This window comes from Phyllobates terribilis, unplaced genomic scaffold (assembly GCF_046119375.1).
Source record: "Phyllobates terribilis strain yellow unplaced genomic scaffold, ASM4611937v1 Scaffold_8__6_contigs__length_399053987, whole genome shotgun sequence".
Classification (NCBI taxonomy): Eukaryota; Metazoa; Chordata; class Amphibia; order Anura; family Dendrobatidae; genus Phyllobates; species Phyllobates terribilis.
In genome coordinates, this window is record NW_027362768.1 from 346,971,533 (window position 1) to 346,991,856 (window position 20,324).

Consider the following 20,324-nt stretch of genomic DNA (forward strand, 5'->3'; position numbering starts at 1 on the left):
TTAAACTCACCTGAGCTAACAGGTATGTGAGCTGGTTACTCTGCTGCGCTTAAAATTTCTTTTTTGGTTTGCTACAATGCCTTTTCTGAAACGTTGTCTCCCTCTGCTGGAACACTGACTTCTTTCATTTAATGCCTGCAGACTATAAAAGAGAAACCAACCCAAAAAGTTTGGTTGATTAGTCTGTGGCATTCTTTTAAACTGTTGCTTATGGCGGTCTCTGTGAGCTTCTCAGTGACATTCAGCCATCCAGGTATCCCGCCTGCAGTAGACGGAATGTGGCAATGGAACGCTGGCTGCGCGTGTCATAATAGGCTCTGAGCCTTTATATACCTGCGCACAGCAGCAGCCACCTTCAGTCTGCTGCTGGACAGCCAGCAGCAGCAGCAGCAGGAGAGGTAATTAATCAGCAACCCTCCTGCTAAGGGTAGACAGCTGCTCGTTCCACCCCCCCCCCGCCTTAATTGGTTCTCCTCCCTTCCAACGGTGTTGAGGCGGGTGGGAACAGCCGGGGGTTGAGGGTACTGTGCTAAAAGAGGTGGAGTTATGCAGATCTAAAACGCGTGGATTGCAGCAGCAGCAAGCCGAAAAGTGCAGGCATGTGAGGGATCTAGAGGTTGACAGCATGTCTTCTTAACGGGAGTCCAGGTGGCCATCTCCACAAATGGACTTTTCAGAATCCTTGGGTGGCACCGTAGTCGGAAACCAATTCTGGTTATCGCTTCTCGGCCTTTTGGCTAAGATCAAGTGTAGTATCTGTTCTTATCAGTTTAATATCTGATACGTCCCCTATCTGGGGACCATATATTAAATGGATTTTTAGAACAGGGAGATGGAAAAAGAGCTTGCTCTGTCCACTCCACGCATTGACCTGGTATTGCAGTATCTCCAGGACCGGTGCACCCCTTCTTTAATGCAGTTTCTAAAATCAGAAAGAATTGAATTCAATGCTTTTTGTTCATTTGGCTTGTTTGTCGGATTTTGGGATGGACTCTTTGGCTTTGCTTTTCTTCTCCTCATTGGATTTTTCATGTTAAAAGTTGCAGAAGCCAGATGACAAGCTCATTTTGGTTCAACTTCAGCAACTGTGCATTGCATTGCCATGTAATGTAATGCAATGCTATCTATCTAGCTCTCCCTCTATACTTCCTTTTGGATAAACAGACATATTAGGCAAGCATTTTGGAGCTTTCACCTAAATAACTACAGGTGGTGAGATAAGCTGCACAATATAATTGACCTTTCAGTATATTGTTGCACACACACCATCTATTTAGCAAATGCCCTTGTTATCAACAGCAGCCTTTTAAACTCACCTGAGCTAACAGGTATGTGAGCTGGTTACTCTGCTGCGCTTAAAATTTCTTTTTTGGTTTGCTACAATGCCTTTTCTGAAACGTTGTCTCCCTCTGCTGGAACACTGACTTCTTTCATTTAATGCCTGCAGACTATAAAAGAGAAACCAACCCAAAAAGTTTGGTTGATTAGTCTGTGGCATTCTTTTAAACTGTTGCTTATGGCGGTCTCTGTGAGCTTCTCAGTGACATTCAGCCATCCAGGTATCCCGCCTGCAGTAGACGGAATGTGGCAATGGAACGCTGGCTGCGCGTGTCATAATAGGCTCTGAGCCTTTATATACCTGCGCACAGCAGCAGCCACCTTCAGTCTGCTGCTGGACAGCCAGCAGCAGCAGCAGCAGGAGAGGTAATTAATCAGCAACCCTCCTGCTAAGGGTAGACAGCTGCTCGTTCCACCCCCCCCCGCCTTAATTGGTTCTCCTCCCTTCCAACGGTGTTGAGGCGGGTGGGAACAGCCGGGGGTTGAGGGTACTGTGCTAAAAGAGGTGGAGTTATGCAGATCTAAAACGCGTGGATTGCAGCAGCAGCAAGCCGAAAAGTGCAGGCATGTGAGGGATCTAGAGGTTGACAGCATGTCTTCTTAGCGGGAGTCCAGGTGGCCATCTCCACAAATGGACTTTTCAGAATCCTTGGGTGGCACCGTAGTCGGAAACCAATTCTGGTTATCGCTTCTCGGCCTTTTGGCTAAGATCAAGTGTAGTATCTGTTCTTATCAGTTTAATATCTGATACGTCCCCTATCTGGGGACCATATATTAAATGGATTTTTAGAACAGGGAGATGGAAAAAGAGCTTGCTCTGTCCACTCCACGCATTGACCTGGTATTGCAGTATCTCCAGGACCGGTGCACCCCTTCTTTAATGCAGTTTCTAAAATCAGAAAGAATTGAATTCAATGCTTTTTGTTCATTTGGCTTGTTTGTCGGATTTTGGGATGGACTCTTTGGCTTTGCTTTTCTTCTCCTCATTGGATTTTTCATGTTAAAAGTTGCAGAAGCCAGATGACAAGCTCATTTTGGTTCAACTTCAGCAACTGTGCATTGCATTGCCATGTAATGTAATGCAATGCTATCTATCTAGCTCTCCCTCTATACTTCCTTTTGGATAAACAGACATATTAGGCAAGCATTTTGGAGCTTTCACCTAAATAACTACAGGTGGTGAGATAAGCTGCACAATATAATTGACCTTTCAGTATATTGTTGCACACACACCATCTATTTAGCAAATGCCCTTGTTATCAACAGCAGCCTTTTAAACTCACCTGAGCTAACAGGTATGTGAGCTGGTTACTCTGCTGCGCTTAAAATTTCTTTTTTGGTTTGCTACAATGCCTTTTCTGAAACGTTGTCTCCCTCTGCTGGAACACTGACTTCTTTCATTTAATGCCTGCAGACTATAAAAGAGAAACCAACCCAAAAAGTTTGGTTGATTAGTCTGTGGCATTCTTTTAAACTGTTGCTTATGGCGGTCTCTGTGAGCTTCTCAGTGACATTCAGCCATCCAGGTATCCCGCCTGCAGTAGACGGAATGTGGCAATGGAACGCTGGCTGCGCGTGTCATAATAGGCTCTGAGCCTTTATATACCTGCGCACAGCAGCAGCCACCTTCAGTCTGCTGCTGGACAGCCAGCAGCAGCAGCAGCAGGAGAGGTAATTAATCAGCAACCCTCCTGCTAAGGGTAGACAGCTGCTCGTTCCACCCCCCCCCGCCTTAATTGGTTCTCCTCCCTTCCAACGGTGTTGAGGCGGGTGGGAACAGCCGGGGGTTGAGGGTACTGTGCTAAAAGAGGTGGAGTTATGCAGATCTAAAACGCGTGGATTGCAGCAGCAGCAAGCCGAAAAGTGCAGGCATGTGAGGGATCTAGAGGTTGACAGCATGTCTTCTTAACGGGAGTCCAGGTGGCCATCTCCACAAATGGACTTTTCAGAATCCTTGGGTGGCACCGTAGTCGGAAACCAATTCTGGTTATCGCTTCTCGGCCTTTTGGCTAAGATCAAGTGTAGTATCTGTTCTTATCAGTTTAATATCTGATACGTCCCCTATCTGGGGACCATATATTAAATGGATTTTTAGAACAGGGAGATGGAAAAAGAGCTTGCTCTGTCCACTCCACGCATTGACCTGGTATTGCAGTATCTCCAGGACCGGTGCACCCCTTCTTTAATGCAGTTTCTAAAATCAGAAAGAATTGAATTCAATGCTTTTTGTTCATTTGGCTTGTTTGTCGGATTTTGGGATGGACTCTTTGGCTTTGCTTTTCTTCTCCTCATTGGATTTTTCATGTTAAAAGTTGCAGAAGCCAGATGACAAGCTCATTTTGGTTCAACTTCAGCAACTGTGCATTGCATTGCCATGTAATGTAATGCAATGCTATCTATCTAGCTCTCCCTCTATACTTCCTTTTGGATAAACAGACATATTAGGCAAGCATTTTGGAGCTTTCACCTAAATAACTACAGGTGGTGAGATAAGCTGCACAATATAATTGACCTTTCAGTATATTGTTGCACACACACCATCTATTTAGCAAATGCCCTTGTTATCAACAGCAGCCTTTTAAACTCACCTGAGCTAACAGGTATGTGAGCTGGTTACTCTGCTGCGCTTAAAATTTCTTTTTTGGTTTGCTACAATGCCTTTTCTGAAACGTTGTCTCCCTCTGCTGGAACACTGACTTCTTTCATTTAATGCCTGCAGACTATAAAAGAGAAACCAACCCAAAAAGTTTGGTTGATTAGTCTGTGGCATTCTTTTAAACTGTTGCTTATGGCGGTCTCTGTGAGCTTCTCAGTGACATTCAGCCATCCAGGTATCCCGCCTGCAGTAGACGGAATGTGGCAATGGAACGCTGGCTGCGCGTGTCATAATAGGCTCTGAGCCTTTATATACCTGCGCACAGCAGCAGCCACCTTCAGTCTGCTGCTGGACAGCCAGCAGCAGCAGCAGCAGGAGAGGTAATTAATCAGCAACCCTCCTGCTAAGGGTAGACAGCTGCTCGTTCCACCCCCCCCCCGCCTTAATTGGTTCTCCTCCCTTCCAACGGTGTTGAGGCGGGTGGGAACAGCCGGGGGTTGAGGGTACTGTGCTAAAAGAGGTGGAGTTATGCAGATCTAAAACGCGTGGATTGCAGCAGCAGCAAGCCGAAAAGTGCAGGCATGTGAGGGATCTAGAGGTTGACAGCATGTCTTCTTAACGGGAGTCCAGGTGGCCATCTCCACAAATGGACTTTTCAGAATCCTTGGGTGGCACCGTAGTCGGAAACCAATTCTGGTTATCGCTTCTCGGCCTTTTGGCTAAGATCAAGTGTAGTATCTGTTCTTATCAGTTTAATATCTGATACGTCCCCTATCTGGGGACCATATATTAAATGGATTTTTAGAACAGGGAGATGGAAAAAGAGCTTGCTCTGTCCACTCCACGCATTGACCTGGTATTGCAGTATCTCCAGGACCGGTGCACCCCTTCTTTAATGCAGTTTCTAAAATCAGAAAGAATTGAATTCAATGCTTTTTGTTCATTTGGCTTGTTTGTCGGATTTTGGGATGGACTCTTTGGCTTTGCTTTTCTTCTCCTCATTGGATTTTTCATGTTAAAAGTTGCAGAAGCCAGATGACAAGCTCATTTTGGTTCAACTTCAGCAACTGTGCATTGCATTGCCATGTAATGTAATGCAATGCTATCTATCTAGCTCTCCCTCTATACTTCCTTTTGGATAAACAGACATATTAGGCAAGCATTTTGGAGCTTTCACCTAAATAACTACAGGTGGTGAGATAAGCTGCACAATATAATTGACCTTTCAGTATATTGTTGCACACACACCATCTATTTAGCAAATGCCCTTGTTATCAACAGCAGCCTTTTAAACTCACCTGAGCTAACAGGTATGTGAGCTGGTTACTCTGCTGCGCTTAAAATTTCTTTTTTGGTTTGCTACAATGCCTTTTCTGAAACGTTGTCTCCCTCTGCTGGAACACTGACTTCTTTCATTTAATGCCTGCAGACTATAAAAGAGAAACCAACCCAAAAAGTTTGGTTGATTAGTCTGTGGCATTCTTTTAAACTGTTGCTTATGGCGGTCTCTGTGAGCTTCTCAGTGACATTCAGCCATCCAGGTATCCCGCCTGCAGTAGACGGAATGTGGCAATGGAACGCTGGCTGCGCGTGTCATAATAGGCTCTGAGCCTTTATATACCTGCGCACAGCAGCAGCCACCTTCAGTCTGCTGCTGGACAGCCAGCAGCAGCAGCAGGAGAGGTAATTAATCAGCAACCCTCCTGCTAAGGGTAGACAGCTGCTCGTTCCACCCCCCCCCCCGCCTTAATTGGTTCTCCTCCCTTCCAACGGTGTTGAGGCGGGTGGGAACAGCCGGGGGTTGAGGGTACTGTGCTAAAAGAGGTGGAGTTATGCAGATCTAAAACGCGTGGATTGCAGCAGCAGCAAGCCGAAAAGTGCAGGCATGTGAGGGATCTAGAGGTTGACAGCATGTCTTCTTAACGGGAGTCCAGGTGGCCATCTCCACAAATGGACTTTTCAGAATCCTTGGGTGGCACCGTAGTCGGAAACCAATTCTGGTTATCGCTTCTCGGCCTTTTGGCTAAGATCAAGTGTAGTATCTGTTCTTATCAGTTTAATATCTGATACGTCCCCTATCTGGGGACCATATATTAAATGGATTTTTAGAACAGGGAGATGGAAAAAGAGCTTGCTCTGTCCACTCTACGCATTGACCTGGTATTGCAGTATCTCCAGGACCGGTGCACCCCTTCTTTAATGCAGTTTCTAAAATCAGAAAGAATTGAATTCAATGCTTTTTGTTCATTTGGCTTGTTTGTCGGATTTTGGGATGGACTCTTTGGCTTTGCTTTTCTTCTCCTCATTGGATTTTTCATGTTAAAAGTTGCAGAAGCCAGATGACAAGCTCATTTTGGTTCAACTTCAGCAACTGTGCATTGCATTGCCATGTAATGTAATGCAATGCTATCTATCTAGCTCTCCCTCTATACTTCCTTTTGGATAAACAGACATATTAGGCAAGCATTTTGGAGCTTTCACCTAAATAACTACAGGTGGTGAGATAAGCTGCACAATATAATTGACCTTTCAGTATATTGTTGCACACACACCATCTATTTAGCAAATGCCCTTGTTATCAACAGCAGCCTTTTAAACTCACCTGAGCTAACAGGTATGTGAGCTGGTTACTCTGCTGCGCTTAAAATTTCTTTTTTGGTTTGCTACAATGCCTTTTCTGAAACGTTGTCTCCCTCTGCTGGAACACTGACTTCTTTCATTTAATGCCTGCAGACTATAAAAGAGAAACCAACCCAAAAAGTTTGGTTGATTAGTCTGTGGCATTCTTTTAAACTGTTGCTTATGGCGGTCTCTGTGAGCTTCTCAGTGACATTCAGCCATCCAGGTATCCCGCCTGCAGTAGACGGAATGTGGCAATGGAACGCTGGCTGCGCGTGTCATAATAGGCTCTGAGCCTTTATATGCCTGCGCACAGCAGCAGCCACCTTCAGTCTGCTGCTGGACAGCCAGCAGCAGCAGCAGCAGGAGAGGTAATTAATCAGCAACCCTCCTGCTAAGGGTAGACAGCTGCTCGTTCCACCCCCCCCCCCGCCTTAATTGGTTCTCCTCCCTTCCAACGGTGTTGAGGCGGGTGGGAACAGCCGGGGGTTGAGGGTACTGTGCTAAAAGAGGTGGAGTTATGCAGATCTAAAACGCGTGGATTGCAGCAGCAGCAAGCCGAAAAGTGCAGGCATGTGAGGGATCTAAAGGTTGACAGCATGTCTTCTTAACGGGAGTCCAGGTGGCCATCTCCACAAATGGACTTTTCAGAATCCTTGGGTGGCACCGTAGTCGGAAACCAATTCTGGTTATCGCTTCTCGGCCTTTTGGCTAAGATCAAGTGTAGTATCTGTTCTTATCAGTTTAATATCTGATACGTCCCCTATCTGGGGACCATATATTAAATGGATTTTTAGAACAGGGAGATGGAAAAAGGGCTTGCTCTGTCCACTCCACGCATTGACCTGGTATTGCAGTATCTCCAGGACCGGTGCACCCCTTCTTTAATGCAGTTTCTAAAATCAGAAAGAATTGAATTCAATGCTTTTTGTTCATTTGGCTTGTTTGTCGGATTTTGGGATGGACTCTTTGGCTTTGCTTTTCTTCTCCTCATTGGATTTTTCATGTTAAAAGTTGCAGAAGCCAGATGACAAGCTCATTTTGGTTCAACTTCAGCAACTGTGCATTGCATTGCCATGTAATGTAATGCAATGCTATCTATCTAGCTCTCCCTCTATACTTCCTTTTGGACAAACAGACATATTAGGCAAGCATTTTGGAGCTTTCACCTAAATAACTACAGGTGGTGAGATAAGCTGCACAATATAATTGACCTTTCAGTATATTGTTGCACACACACCATCTATTTAGCAAATGCCCTTGTTATCAACAGCAGCCTTTTAAACTCACCTGAGCTAACAGGTATGTGAGCTGGTTACTCTGCTGCGCTTAAAATTTCTTTTTTGGTTTGCTACAATGCCTTTTCTGAAACGTTGTCTCCCTCTGCTGGAACACTGACTTCTTTCATTTAATGCCTGCAGACTATAAAAGAGAAACCAACCCAAAAAGTTTGGTTGATTAGTCTGTGGCATTCTTTTAAACTGTTGCTTATGGCGGTCTCTGTGAGCTTCTCAGTGACATTCAGCCATCCAGGTATCCCGCCTGCAGTAGACGGAATGTGGCAATGGAACGCTGGCTGCGCGTGTCATAATAGGCTCTGAGCCTTTATATACCTGCGCACAGCAGCAGCCACCTTCAGTCTGCTGCTGGACAGCCAGCAGCAGCAGCAGCAGGAGAGGTAATTAATCAGCAACCCTCCTGCTAAGGGTAGACAGCTGCTCGTTCCACCCCCCCCCCCCGCCTTAATTGGTTCTCCTCCCTTCCAACGGTGTTGAGGCGGGTGGGAACAGCCGGGGGTTGAGGGTACTGTGCTAAAAGAGGTGGAGTTATGCAGATCTAAAACGCGTGGATTGCAGCAGCAGCAAGCCGAAAAGTGCAGGCATGTGAGGGATCTAGAGGTTGACAGCATGTCTTCTTAACGGGAGTCCAGGTGGCCATCTCCACAAATGGACTTTTCAGAATCCTTGGGTGGCACCGTAGTCGGAAACCAATTCTGGTTATCGCTTCTCGGCCTTTTGGCTAAGATCAAGTGTAGTATCTTTTGAAAAGGCAGTTTTGTCCTTGGGCTGCCCTAGTAAATTGATGCATATTACACACTGGTTTGGTGCACTTGTTAGTACGCCAGGTGGCTCATAGAGTTATCTGATGGAAAACATGGCCCTCCAGGATCGAAGTCACTAGGCTGGGTAAGTGTGAGGGCTTTGGAGCAATGTGCCCCAGGAGTAGGTGCCCTGGTGGGAGTCCAAGCTTACTGGGACTGGGAACCCCAGAAAGACTTGGCTTCGTAGCACGCCGCACCTTTGCCAATCATACTTTCTGAGCAACCCCCCCCTATTCCTGGCCTCCGGGCTAGGAAGGGGAATTTTTATAAACCCGGTCGGAGGTCCGGTCAGCTTTGGGCTGAGAAACCAACACAGGCTCCAGCTCCACTAGGGTGGCAGCCTAGATGGAAGCTGGGAGCACGAAAACGGCTCTTCTCCGGCTTCGGCTAGGGAGAGCATCGGAGATCCCTGACCCTCGCTGTGGCCTTCTGGCTCGGAGGGATGGGGATGGTTTATTGGGGACCCTCTCCTCCGGGAAGGGTCCACATGAATCCTCGCCTCGTGCGCTGTTTTGGTGTGACTTCGGTCACATTTTTCAGTGCCTTGGATGCAGCTTCAATCAAAAAATCTGTTCTTATCAGTTTAATATCTGATACGTCCCCTATCTGGGGACCATATATTAAATGGATTTTTAGAACAGGGAGATGGAAAAAGAGCTTGCTCTGTCCACTCCACGCATTGACCTGGTATTGCAGTATCTCCAGGACCGGTGCACCCCTTCTTTAATGCAGTTTCTAAAATCAGAAAGAATTGAATTCAATGCTTTTTGTTCATTTGGCTTGTTTGTCGGATTTTGGGATGGACTCTTTGGCTTTGCTTTTCTTCTCCTCATTGGATTTTTCATGTTAAAAGTTGCAGAAGCCAGATGACAAGCTCATTTTGGTTCAACTTCAGCAACTGTGCATTGCATTGCCATGTAATGTAATGCAATGCTATCTATCTAGCTCTCCCTCTATACTTCCTTTTGGATAAACAGACATATTAGGCAAGCATTTTGGAGCTTTCACCTAAATAACTACAGGTGGTGAGATAAGCTGCACAATATAATTGACCTTTCAGTATATTGTTGCACACACACCATCTATTTAGCAAATGCCCTTGTTATCAACAGCAGCCTTTTAAACTCACCTGAGCTAACAGGTATGTGAGCTGGTTACTCTGCTGCGCTTAAAATTTCTTTTTTGGTTTGCTACAATGCCTTTTCTGAAACGTTGTCTCCCTCTGCTGGAACACTGACTTCTTTCATTTAATGCCTGCAGACTATAAAAGAGAAACCAACCCAAAAAGTTTGGTTGATTAGTCTGTGGCATTCTTTTAAACTGTTGCTTATGGGGGTCTCTGTGAGCTTCTCAGTGACATTCAGCCATCCAGGTATCCCGCCTGCAGTAGACGGAATGTGGCAATGGAACGCTGGCTGCGCGTGTCATAATAGGCTCTGAGCCTTTATATACCTGCGCACAGCAGCAGCCACCTTCAGTCTGCTGCTGGACAGCCAGCAGCAGCAGCAGCAGGAGAGGTAATTAATCAGCAACCCTCCTGCTAAGGGTAGACAGCTGCTCGTTCCACCCCCCCCCCGCCTTAATTGGTTCTCCTCCCTTCCAACGGTGTTGAGGCGGGTGTGAACAGCCGGGGGTTGAGGGTACTGTGGTAAAAGAGGTGGAGTTATGCAGATCTAAAACGCGTGGATTGCAGCAGCAGCAAGCCGAAAAGTGCAGGCATGTGAGGGATCTAGAGGTTGACAGCATGTCTTCTTAACGGGAGTCCAGGTGGCCATCTCCACAAATGGACTTTTCAGAATCCTTGGGTGGCACCGTAGTCGGAAACCAATTCTGGTTATCGCTTCTCGGCCTTTTGGCTAAGATCAAGTGTAGTATCTGTTCTTATCAGTTTAATATCTGATACGTCCCCTATCTGGGGACCATATATTAAATGGATTTTTAGAACAGGGAGATGGAAAAAGAGCTTGCTCTGTCCACTCCACGCATTGACCTGGTATTGCAGTATCTCCAGGACCGGTGCACCCCTTCTTTAATGCAGTTTCTAAAATCAGAAAGAATTGAATTCAATGCTTTTTGTTCATTTGGCTTGTTTGTCGGATTTTGGGATGGACTCTTTGGCTTTGCTTTTCTTCTCCTCATTGGATTTTTCATGTTAAAAGTTGCAGAAGCCAGATGACAAGCTCATTTTGGTTCAACTTCAGCAACTGTGCATTGCATTGCCATGTAATGTAATGCAATGCTATCTATCTAGATCTCCCTCTATACTTCCTTTTGGATAAACAGACATATTAGGCAAGCATTTTGGAGCTTTCACCTAAATAACTACAGGTGGTGAGATAAGCTGCACAATATAATTGACCTTTCAGTATATTGTTGCACACACACCATCTATTTAGCAAATGCCCTTGTTATCAACAGCAGCCTTTTAAACTCACCTGAGCTAACAGGTATGTGAGCTGGTTACTCTGCTGCGCTTAAAATTTCTTTTTTGGTTTGCTACAATGCCTTTTCTGAAACGTTGTCTCCCTCTGCTGGAACACTGACTTCTTTCATTTAATGCCTGCAGACTATAAAAGATAAACCAACCCAAAAAGTTTGGTTGATTAGTCTGTGGCATTCTTTTAAACTGTTGCTTATGGCGGTCTCTGTGAGCTTCTCAGTGACATTCAGCCATCCAGGTATCCCGCCTGCAGTAGACGGAATGTGGCAATGGAACGCTGGCTGCGCGTGTCATAATAGGCTCTGAGCCTTTATATACCTGCGCACAGCAGCAGCCACCTTCAGTCTGCTGCTGGACAGCCAGCAGCAGCAGCAGCAGGAGAGGTAATTAATCAGCAACCCTCCTGCTAAGGGTAGACAGCTGCTCGTTCCACCCCTCCCCCCTGCCTTAATTGGTTCTCCTCCCTTCCAACGGTGTTGAGGCGGGTGGGAACAGCCGGGGGTTGAGGGTACTGTGCTAAAAGAGGTGGAGTTATGCAGATCTAAAACGCGTGGATTGCAGCAGCAGCAAGCCGAAAAGTGCAGGCATGTGAGGGATCTAAAGGTTGACAGCATGTCTTCTTAACGGGAGTCCAGGTGGCCATCTCCACAAATGGACTTTTCAGAATCCTTGGGTGGCACCGTAGTCGGAAACCAATTCTGGTTATCGCTTCTCGGCCTTTTGGCTAAGATCAAGTGTAGTATCTGTTCTTATCAGTTTAATATCTGATACGTCCCCTATCTGGGGACCATATATTAAATGGATTTTTAGAACAGGGAGATGGAAAAAGAGCTTGCTCTGTCCACTCCACGCATTGACCTGGTATTGCAGTATCTCCAGGACCGGTGCACCCCTTCTTTAATGCAGTTTCTAAAATCAGAAAGAATTGAATTCAATGCTTTTTGTTCATTTGGCTTGTTTGTCGGATTTTGGGATGGACTCTTTGGCTTTGCTTTTCTTCTCCTCATTGGATTTTTCATGTTAAAAGTTGCAGAAGCCAGATGACAAGCTCATTTTGGTTCAACTTCAGCAACTGTGCATTGCATTGCCATGTAATGTAATGCAATGCTATCTATCTAGCTCTCCCTCTATACTTCCTTTTGGATAAACAGACATATTAGGCAAGCATTTTGGAGCTTTCACCTAAATAACTACAGGTGGTGAGATAAGCTGCACAATATAATTGACCTTTCAGTATATTGTTGCACACACACCATCTATTTAGCAAATGCCCTTGTTATCAACAGCAGCCTTTTAAACTCACCTGAGCTAACAGGTATGTGAGCTGGTTACTCTGCTGCGCTTAAAATTTCTTTTTTGGTTTGCTACAATGCCTTTTCTGAAACGTTGTCTCCCTCTGCTGGAACACTGACTTCTTTCATTTAATGCCTGCAGACTATAAAAGAGAAACCAACCCAAAAAGTTTGGTTGATTAGTCTGTGGCATTCTTTTAAACTGTTGCTTATGGCGGTCTCTGTGAGCTTCTCAGTGACATTCAGCCATCCAGGTATCCCGCCTGCAGTAGACGGAATGTGGCAATGGAACGCTGGCTGCGCGTGTCATAATAGGCTCTGAGCCTTTATATACCTACGCACAGCAGCAGCCACCTTCAGACTACTGCTGGACAGCCAGCAGCAGCAGCAGCAGCAGGAGAGGTAATTAATCAGCAACCCTCCTGCTAAGGGTAGACAGCTGCTCGTTCCACCCCCCCCCCCGCCTTAATTGGTTCTCCTCCCTTCCAACGGTGTTGAGGTGGGTGGGAACAGCCGGGGGTTGAGGGTACTGTGCTAAAAGAGGTGGAGTTATGCAGATCTAAAACGCGTGGATTGCAGCAGCAGCAAGCCGAAAAGTACAGGCATGTGAGGGATCTAGAGGTTGACAGCATGTCTTCTTAACGGGAGTCCAGGTGGCCATCTCCACAAATGGACTTTTCAGAATCCTTGGGTGGCACCGTAGTCGGAAACCAATTCTGGTTATCGCTTCTCGGCCTTTTGGCTAAGATCAAGTGTAGTATCTGTTCTTATCAGTTTAATATCTGATACGTCCCCTATCTGGGGACCATATATTAAATGGATTTTTAGAACAGGGAGATGGAAAAAGAGCTTGCTCTGTCCACTCCACGCATTGACCTGGTATTGCAGTATCTCCAGGACCGGTGCACCCCTTCTTTAATGCAGTTTCTAAAATCAGAAAGAATTGAATTCAATGCTTTTTGTTAATTTGGCTTGTTTGTCGGATTTTGGGATGGACTCTTTGGCTTTGCTTTTCTTCTCCTCATTGGATTTTTCATGTTAAAAGTTGCAGAAGCCAGATGACAAGCTCATTTTGGTTCAACTTCAGCAACTGTGCATTGCATTGCCATGTAATGTAATGCAATGCTATCTATCTAGCTCTCCCTCTATACTTCCTTTTGGATAAACAGACATATTAGGCAAGCATTTTGGAGCTTTCACCTAAATAACTACAGGTGGTGAGATAAGCTGCACAATATAATTGACCTTTCAGTATATTGTTGCACACACACCATCTATTTAGCAAATGCCCTTGTTATCAACAGCAGCCTTTTAAACTCACCTGAGCTAACAGGTATGTGAGCTGGTTACTCTGCTGCGCTTAAAATTTCTTTTTTGGTTTGCTACAATGCCTTTTCTGAAACATTGTCTCCCTCTGCTGGAACACTGACTTCTTTCATTTAATGCCTGCAGACTATAAAAGAGAAACCAACCCAAAAAGTTTGGTTGATTAGTCTGTGGCATTCTTTTAAACTGTTGCTTATGGCGGTCTCTGTGAGCTTCTCAGTGACATTCAGCCATCCAGGTATCCCGCCTGCAGTAGACGGAATGTGGCAATGGAACGCTGGCTGCGCGTGTCATAATAGGCTCTGAGCCTTTATATACCTGCGCACAGAAGCAGCCACCTTCAGTCTGCTGCTGGACAGCCAGCAGCAGCAGCAGGAGAGGTAATTAATCAGCAACCCTCCTGCTAAGGGTAGACAGCTGCTCGTTCCACCCCCCCCCCGCCTTAATTGGTTCTCCTCCCTTCCAACGGTGTTGAGGCGGGTGGGAACAGCCGGGGGTTGAGGGTACTGTGCTAAAAGAGGTGGAGTTATGCAGATCTAAAACGCGTGGATTGCAGCAGCAGCAAGCCGAAAAGTGCAGGCATGTGAGGGATCTAGAGGGTGACAGCATGTCTTCTTAACGGGAGTCCAGGTGGCCATCTCCACAAATGGACTTTTCAGAATCCTTGGGTGGCACCGTAGTCGGAAACCAATTCTGGTTATCGCTTCTCGGCCTTTTGGCTAAGATCAAGTGTAGTATCTGTTCTTATCAGTTTAATATCTGATACGTCCCCTATCTGGGGACCATATATTAAATGGATTTTTAGAACAGGGAGATGGAAAAAGAGCTTGCTCTGTCCACTCCACGCATTGACCTGGTATTGCAGTATCTCCAGGACCGGTGCACCCCTTCTTTAATGCAGTTTCTAAAATCAGAAAGAATTGAATTCAATGCTTTTTGTTCATTTGGCTTGTTTGTCGGATTTTGGGATGGACTCTTTGGCTTTGCTTTTCTTCTCCTCATTGGATTTTTCATGTTAAAAGTTGCAGAAGCCAGATGACAAGCTCATTTTGGTTCAACTTCAGCAACTGTGCATTGCATTGCCATGTAATGTAATGCAATGCTATCTATCTAGCTCTCCCTCTATACTTCCTTTTGGATAAACAGACATATTAGGCAAGCATTTTGGAGCTTTCACCTAAATAACTACAGGTGGTGAGATAAGCTGCACAATATAATTGACCTTTCAGTATATTGTTGCACACACACCATCTATTTAGCAAATGCCCTTGTTATCAACAGCAGCCTTTTAAACTCACCTGAGCAAACAGGTATGTGAGCTGGTTACTCTGCTGCGCTTCAAATTTCTTTTTTGGTTTGCTACAATGCCTTTTCTGAAACGTTGTCTCCCTCTGCTGGAACACTGACTTCTTTCATTTAATGCCTGCAGACTATAAAAGAGAAACCAACCCAAAAAGTTTGGTTGATTAGTCTGTGGCATTCTTTTAAACTGTTGCTTATGGCGGTCTCTGTGAGCTTCTCAGTGACATTCAGCCATCCAGGTATCCCGCCTGCAGTAGACGGAATGTGGCAATGGAACGCTGGCTGCGCGTGTCATAATAGGCTCTGAGCCTTTATATACCTGCGCACAGCAGCAGCCACCTTCAGTCTGCTGCTGGACAGCCAGCAGCAGCAGCAGCAGGAGAGGTAATTAATCAGCAACCCTCCTGCTAAGGGTAGACAGCTGCTCGTTCCACCCCCCCCCCGCCTTAATTGGTTCTCCTCCCTTCCAACGGTGTTGAGGCGGGTGGGAACAGCCGGGGGTTGAGGGTACTGTGCTAAAAGAGGTGGAGTTATGCAGATCTAAAACGCGTGGATTGCAGCAGCAGCAAGCCGAAAAGTGCAGGCATGTGAGGGATCTAGAGGTTGACAGCATGTCTTCTTAACGGGAGTCCAGGTGGCCATCTCCACAAATGGACTTTTCAGAATCCTTGGGTGGCACCGTAGTCGGAAACCAATTCTGGTTATCGCTTCTCGGCCTTTTGGCTAAGATCAAGTGTAGTATCTGTTCTTATCAGTTTAATATCTGATACGTCCCCTATCTGGGGACCATATATTAAATGGATTTTTAGAACAGGGAGATGGAAAAAGAGCTTGCTCTGTCCACTCCACGCATTGACCTGGTATTGCAGTATCTCCAGGACCGGTGCACCCCTTCTTTAATGCAGTTTCTAAAATCAGAAAGAATTGAATTCAATGCTTTTTGTTCATTTGGCTTGTTTGTCGGATTTTGGGATGGACTCTTTGGCTTTGCTTTTCTTCTCCTCATTGGATTTTTCATGTTAAAAGTTGCAGAAGCCAGATGGCAAGCTCATTTTGGTTCAATCTCAGCAACTGTGCATTGCATTGCCATGTAATGTAATGCAATGCTATCTATCTAGCTCTCCCTCTATACTTCCTTTTGGATAAACAGACATATTAGGCAAGCATTTTGGAGCTTTCACATAAATAACTACAGGTGGTGAGATAAGCTGCACAATATAATTGACCTTTCAGTATATTGTTGCACACACACCATCTATTTAGCAAATGCCCTTGTTATCAACAGCAGCCTTTTAAACTCACCTGAGCTAACAGGTATGTGAGCTGGTTACTCTGCTGCGCTTAAAATTTCTTTTTTGGTTTGCTACAATGCCTTTTCTGAAACGTTGTCTCCCTCTGCTGGAACACTGACTTCTTTCATTTAATGCCTGCAGACTATAAAAGAGAAACCAACCCAAAAAGTTTGGTTGATTAGTCTGTGGCATTCTTTTAAACTGTTGCTTATGGCGGTCTCTGTGAGCTTCTCAGTGACATTCAGCCATCCAGGTATCCCGCCTGCAGTAGACGGAATGTGGCAATGGAACGCTGGCTGCGCGTGTCATAATAGGCTCTGAGCCTTTATATACCTGCGCACAGCAGCAGCCACCTTCAGTCTGCTGCTGGACAGCCAGCAGCAGCAGCAGCAGCAGGAGAGGTAATTAATCAGCAACCCTCCTGCTAAGGGTAGACAGCTGCTCGTTCCACCCCCCCCCGCCTTAATTGGTTCTCCTCCCTTCCAAGGGTGTTGAGGCGGGTGGGAACAGCCGGGGGTTGAGGGTACTGTGCTAAAAGAGGTGGAGTTATGCAGATCTAAAACGCGTGGATTGCAGCAGCAGCAAGCCGAAAAGTGCAGGCATGTGAGGGATCTAGAGGTTGTCAGCATGTCTTCTTAACGGGAGTCCAGGTGGCCATCTCCACAAATGGACTTTTCAGAATCCTTGGGTGGCACCGTAGTCGGAAACCAATTCTGGTTATCGCTTCTCGGCCTTTTGGCTAAGATCAAGTGTAGTATATTTCGAAAAGGCGGTTTTGGATGTTGGCCGCCCTAGTAGATTGATACATTATGCACACTGGGGTTTAGGCGCTTGTTAGTACGCCAGGTGGCTAATATAGTCATCTGGTGGAAAGCATGGCCCCCCAGGATCGACGCCATTGGGCCGGGGAAGATCGAAAGCCCGAAGTGTGAAGTGCCCCAGGAGTGGTGACCCTGGGGTGCCTTAACTCACTGGGATTGGGAACCCCACTTGAGTTTATGGCACATTTGCACAAGCACTTCAAATTTTCTTTCTTCGCACACACCCTTATTCCGGGCCTTCTGGCCTTAGGATGGGGAATTTTTCAATTCCCGGTCGAAGGTCCGGGCAGTATTATACTGTGAAACCTTCACTATTTATTTAATTTCTTTGTCACTGTGTGTCCACTTATTCACGTGTGTCACGTCCTACTAGGATTTTGTCGGGATGCGGTTCCCTTACGGGTTCCTCTCTTGGCAGGTCTAGGGGGGGAGTGTGTGGCCATCAGGTTCCGCTCCCCCCTTAACCCCCCTGGCTCTCCTCTTTTGGGAGGAGAGCGTTGTTGGCTCCCCTCTTCCGGGAGGGGAGCACAGTCTTTGGCTCCCAGTGCCTTGCTCGGGTGAGAACTCGGGCAGGTGCTGGGGGTAAGATTGGGTCGCCTCTGGCTTCGGCTGGAGGTGGCTTTTTGTCCCTGTTCCTCGCTGTGGCCTTTTGGCTCGGAGGGACGGGGAATGGTTTGGGGGACCCTTCTCCTTTTGGAGAGGGTTTCAAGAAGACCAGCATCCTAGTGCACTTTTTTTGTGGCACTTGTCACTTTTTTAAGCGCACTCGGGTTTTGTACACGAATTCGGGCTTTCGATAAAAAAAATCTGTTCTTATCAGTTTAATATCTGATACGTCCCCTATCTGGGGACCATATATTAAATGGATTTTTAGAACAGGGAGATGGAAAAAGAGCTTGCTCTGTCCACTCCACGCATTGACCTGGTATTGCAGTATCTCCAGGACCGGTGCACCCCTTCTTTAATGCAGTTTCTAAAATCAGAAAGAATTGAATTCAATGCTTTTTGTTCATTTGGCTTGTTTGTCGGATTTTGGGATGGACTCTTTGGCTTTGCTTTTCTTCTCCTCATTGGATTTTTCATGTTAAAAGTTGCAGAAGCCAGATGACAAGCTCATTTTGGTTCAACTTCAGCAACTGTGCATTGCATTGCCATGTAATGTAATGCAATGCTATCTATCTAGCTCTCCCTCTATACTTCCTTTTGGATAAACAGACATATTAGGCAAGCATTTTGGAGCTTTCACCTAAATAACTACAGGTGGTGAGATAAGCTGCACAATATAATTGACCTTTCAGTATATTGTTGCACACACACCATCTATTTAGCAAATGCCCTTGTTATCAACAGCAGCCTTTTAAACTCACCTGAGCTAACAGGTATGTGAGCTGGTTACTCTGCTGCGCTTAAAATTTCTTTTTTGGTTTGCTACAATGCCTTTTCTGAAACGTTGTCTCCCTCTGCTGGAACACTGACTTCTTTCATTTAATGCCTGCAGACTATAAAAGAGAAACCAACCCAAAAAGTTTGGTTGATTAGTCTGTGGCATTCTTTTAAACTGTTGCTTATGGCGGTCTCTGTGAGCTTCTCAGTGACATTCAGCCATCCAGGTATCCCGCCTGCAGTAGACGGAATGTGGCAATGGAACGCTGGCTGCGCGTGTCATAATAGGCTCTGAGCCTTTATATACCTGCGCACAGCAGCAGCCACCTTCAGTCTGCTGCTGGACAGCCAGCAGCAGCAGCAGCAGCAGGAGAGGTAATTAATCAGCAACCCTCCTGCTAAGGGTAGACAGCTGCTCGTTCCACCCCCCCCCCGCCTTAATTGGTTCTCCTCCCTTCCAACGGTGTTGAGGCGGGTGGGAACAGCCGGGGGTTGAGGGTACTGTGCTAAAAGAGGTGGAGTTATGCAGATCTAAAACGCGTGGATTGCAGCAGCAGCAAGCCGAAAAGTGCAGGCATGTGAGGGATCTAGAGGTTGACAGCATGTCTTCTTAACGGGAGTCCAGGTGGCCATCTCCACAAATGGACTTTTCAGAATCCTTGGGTGGCACCGTAGTCGGAAACCAATTCTGGTTATCGCTTCTCGGCCTTTTGGCTAAGATCAAGTGTAGTATCTGTTCTTATCAGTTTAATATCTGATACGTCCCCTATCTGGGGACCATATATTAAATGGATTTTTAGAACAGGGAGATGGAAAAAGAGCTTGCTCTGTCCACTCCACGCATTGACCTGGTATTGCAGTATCTCCAGGAGCGGTGCACCCCTTCTTTAATGCAGTTTCTAAAATCAGAAAGAATTGAATTCAATGCTTTTTGTTCATTTGGCTTGTTTGTCGGATTTTGGGATGGACTCTTTGGCTTTGCTTTTCTTCTCCTCATTGGATTTTTCATGTTAAAAGTTGCAGAAGCCAGATGACAAGCTCATTTTGGTTCAACTTCAGCAACTGTGCATTGCATTGCCATGTAATGTAATGCAATGCTATCTATCTAGCTCTCCCTCTATACTTCCTTTTGGATAAACAGATATATTAGGCAAGCATTTTGGAGCTTTCACCTAAATAACTACAGGTGGTGAGATAAGCTGCACAATATAATTGACCTTTCAGTATATTGTTGCACACACACCATCTATTTAGCAAATGCCCTTGTTATCAACAGCAGCCTTTTAAACTCACCTGAGCTAACAGGTATGTGAGCTGGTTACTCTGCTGCGCTTAAAATTTCTTTTTTGGTTTGCTACAATGCCTTTTCTGAAACGTTGTCTCCCTCTGCTGGAACACTGACTTCTTTCATTTAATGCCTGCAGACTATAAAAGAGAAACCAACCCAAAAAGTTTGGTTGATTAGTCTGTGGCATTCTTTTAAACTGTTGCTTATGGCGGTCTCTGTGAGCTTCTCAGTGACATTCAGCCATCCAGGTATCCCGCCTGCAGTAGACGGAATGTGGCAATGGAACGCTGGCTGCGCGTGTCATAATAGGCTCTGAGCCTTTATATACCTGCGCACAGCAGCAGCCACCTTCAGTCTGCTGCTGGACAGCCAGCAGCAGCAGCAGCAGCAGGAGAGGTAATTAATCAGCAACCCTCCTGCTAAGGGTAGACAGCTGCTCGTTCCACCCCCCCCCCCGCCTTAATTGGTTCTCCTCCCTTCCAACGGTGTTGAGGCGGGTGGGAACAGCCGGGGGTTGAGGGTACTG

General features: G+C 46.0%; 13 non-coding genes and 2 pseudogenes across 13 annotated transcripts; all 15 read left to right on the top strand.

Annotated features, from left to right (window-relative positions):
- Positions 1 to 717: 717 nt before the first annotated feature.
- LOC141158260 (U2 spliceosomal RNA) lies at positions 718 to 908 on the top strand. The gene has a single exon (XR_012248294.1). It is a non-coding gene; the product is annotated as a U2 spliceosomal RNA (small nuclear RNA).
- A 1,114-nt stretch (positions 909 to 2,022) lies between these two features.
- On the top strand, positions 2,023 to 2,213 carry LOC141158261 (U2 spliceosomal RNA). The gene has a single exon (XR_012248295.1). It is a non-coding gene; the product is annotated as a U2 spliceosomal RNA (small nuclear RNA).
- A 1,114-nt stretch (positions 2,214 to 3,327) lies between these two features.
- On the top strand, positions 3,328 to 3,518 carry LOC141158263 (U2 spliceosomal RNA). Its single transcript, XR_012248296.1, has one exon. It is a non-coding gene; the product is annotated as a U2 spliceosomal RNA (small nuclear RNA).
- A 1,115-nt stretch (positions 3,519 to 4,633) lies between these two features.
- LOC141158264 (U2 spliceosomal RNA) lies at positions 4,634 to 4,824 on the top strand. Its single transcript, XR_012248297.1, has one exon. It is a non-coding gene; the product is annotated as a U2 spliceosomal RNA (small nuclear RNA).
- Positions 4,825 to 5,937: 1,113 nt separating this feature from the next.
- On the top strand, positions 5,938 to 6,128 carry LOC141159720 (U2 spliceosomal RNA). The gene has a single exon (XR_012249720.1). It is a non-coding gene; the product is annotated as a U2 spliceosomal RNA (small nuclear RNA).
- Positions 6,129 to 7,244: 1,116 nt separating this feature from the next.
- Positions 7,245 to 7,435, top strand: LOC141159488 (U2 spliceosomal RNA). The gene has a single exon (XR_012249494.1). It is a non-coding gene; the product is annotated as a U2 spliceosomal RNA (small nuclear RNA).
- A 1,117-nt stretch (positions 7,436 to 8,552) lies between these two features.
- Positions 8,553 to 8,668, top strand: LOC141160358 (U2 spliceosomal RNA; annotated as a pseudogene).
- Positions 8,669 to 9,193: 525 nt separating this feature from the next.
- LOC141160088 (U2 spliceosomal RNA) lies at positions 9,194 to 9,375 on the top strand. Its single transcript, XR_012250074.1, has one exon. It is a non-coding gene; the product is annotated as a U2 spliceosomal RNA (small nuclear RNA).
- Positions 9,376 to 10,490: 1,115 nt separating this feature from the next.
- On the top strand, positions 10,491 to 10,681 carry LOC141158266 (U2 spliceosomal RNA). The gene has a single exon (XR_012248299.1). It is a non-coding gene; the product is annotated as a U2 spliceosomal RNA (small nuclear RNA).
- Positions 10,682 to 11,798: 1,117 nt separating this feature from the next.
- On the top strand, positions 11,799 to 11,989 carry LOC141158267 (U2 spliceosomal RNA). The gene has a single exon (XR_012248300.1). It is a non-coding gene; the product is annotated as a U2 spliceosomal RNA (small nuclear RNA).
- A 1,119-nt stretch (positions 11,990 to 13,108) lies between these two features.
- On the top strand, positions 13,109 to 13,299 carry LOC141158268 (U2 spliceosomal RNA). The gene has a single exon (XR_012248301.1). It is a non-coding gene; the product is annotated as a U2 spliceosomal RNA (small nuclear RNA).
- A 1,112-nt stretch (positions 13,300 to 14,411) lies between these two features.
- LOC141158269 (U2 spliceosomal RNA) lies at positions 14,412 to 14,602 on the top strand. The gene has a single exon (XR_012248302.1). It is a non-coding gene; the product is annotated as a U2 spliceosomal RNA (small nuclear RNA).
- Positions 14,603 to 15,717: 1,115 nt separating this feature from the next.
- Positions 15,718 to 15,908, top strand: LOC141158270 (U2 spliceosomal RNA). The gene has a single exon (XR_012248303.1). It is a non-coding gene; the product is annotated as a U2 spliceosomal RNA (small nuclear RNA).
- Positions 15,909 to 17,906: 1,998 nt separating this feature from the next.
- LOC141160139 (U2 spliceosomal RNA) lies at positions 17,907 to 18,086 on the top strand (annotated as a pseudogene).
- Positions 18,087 to 19,204: 1,118 nt separating this feature from the next.
- LOC141157791 (U2 spliceosomal RNA) lies at positions 19,205 to 19,395 on the top strand. The gene has a single exon (XR_012247831.1). It is a non-coding gene; the product is annotated as a U2 spliceosomal RNA (small nuclear RNA).
- The last annotated feature ends 929 nt before the right edge of the window (positions 19,396 to 20,324 follow it).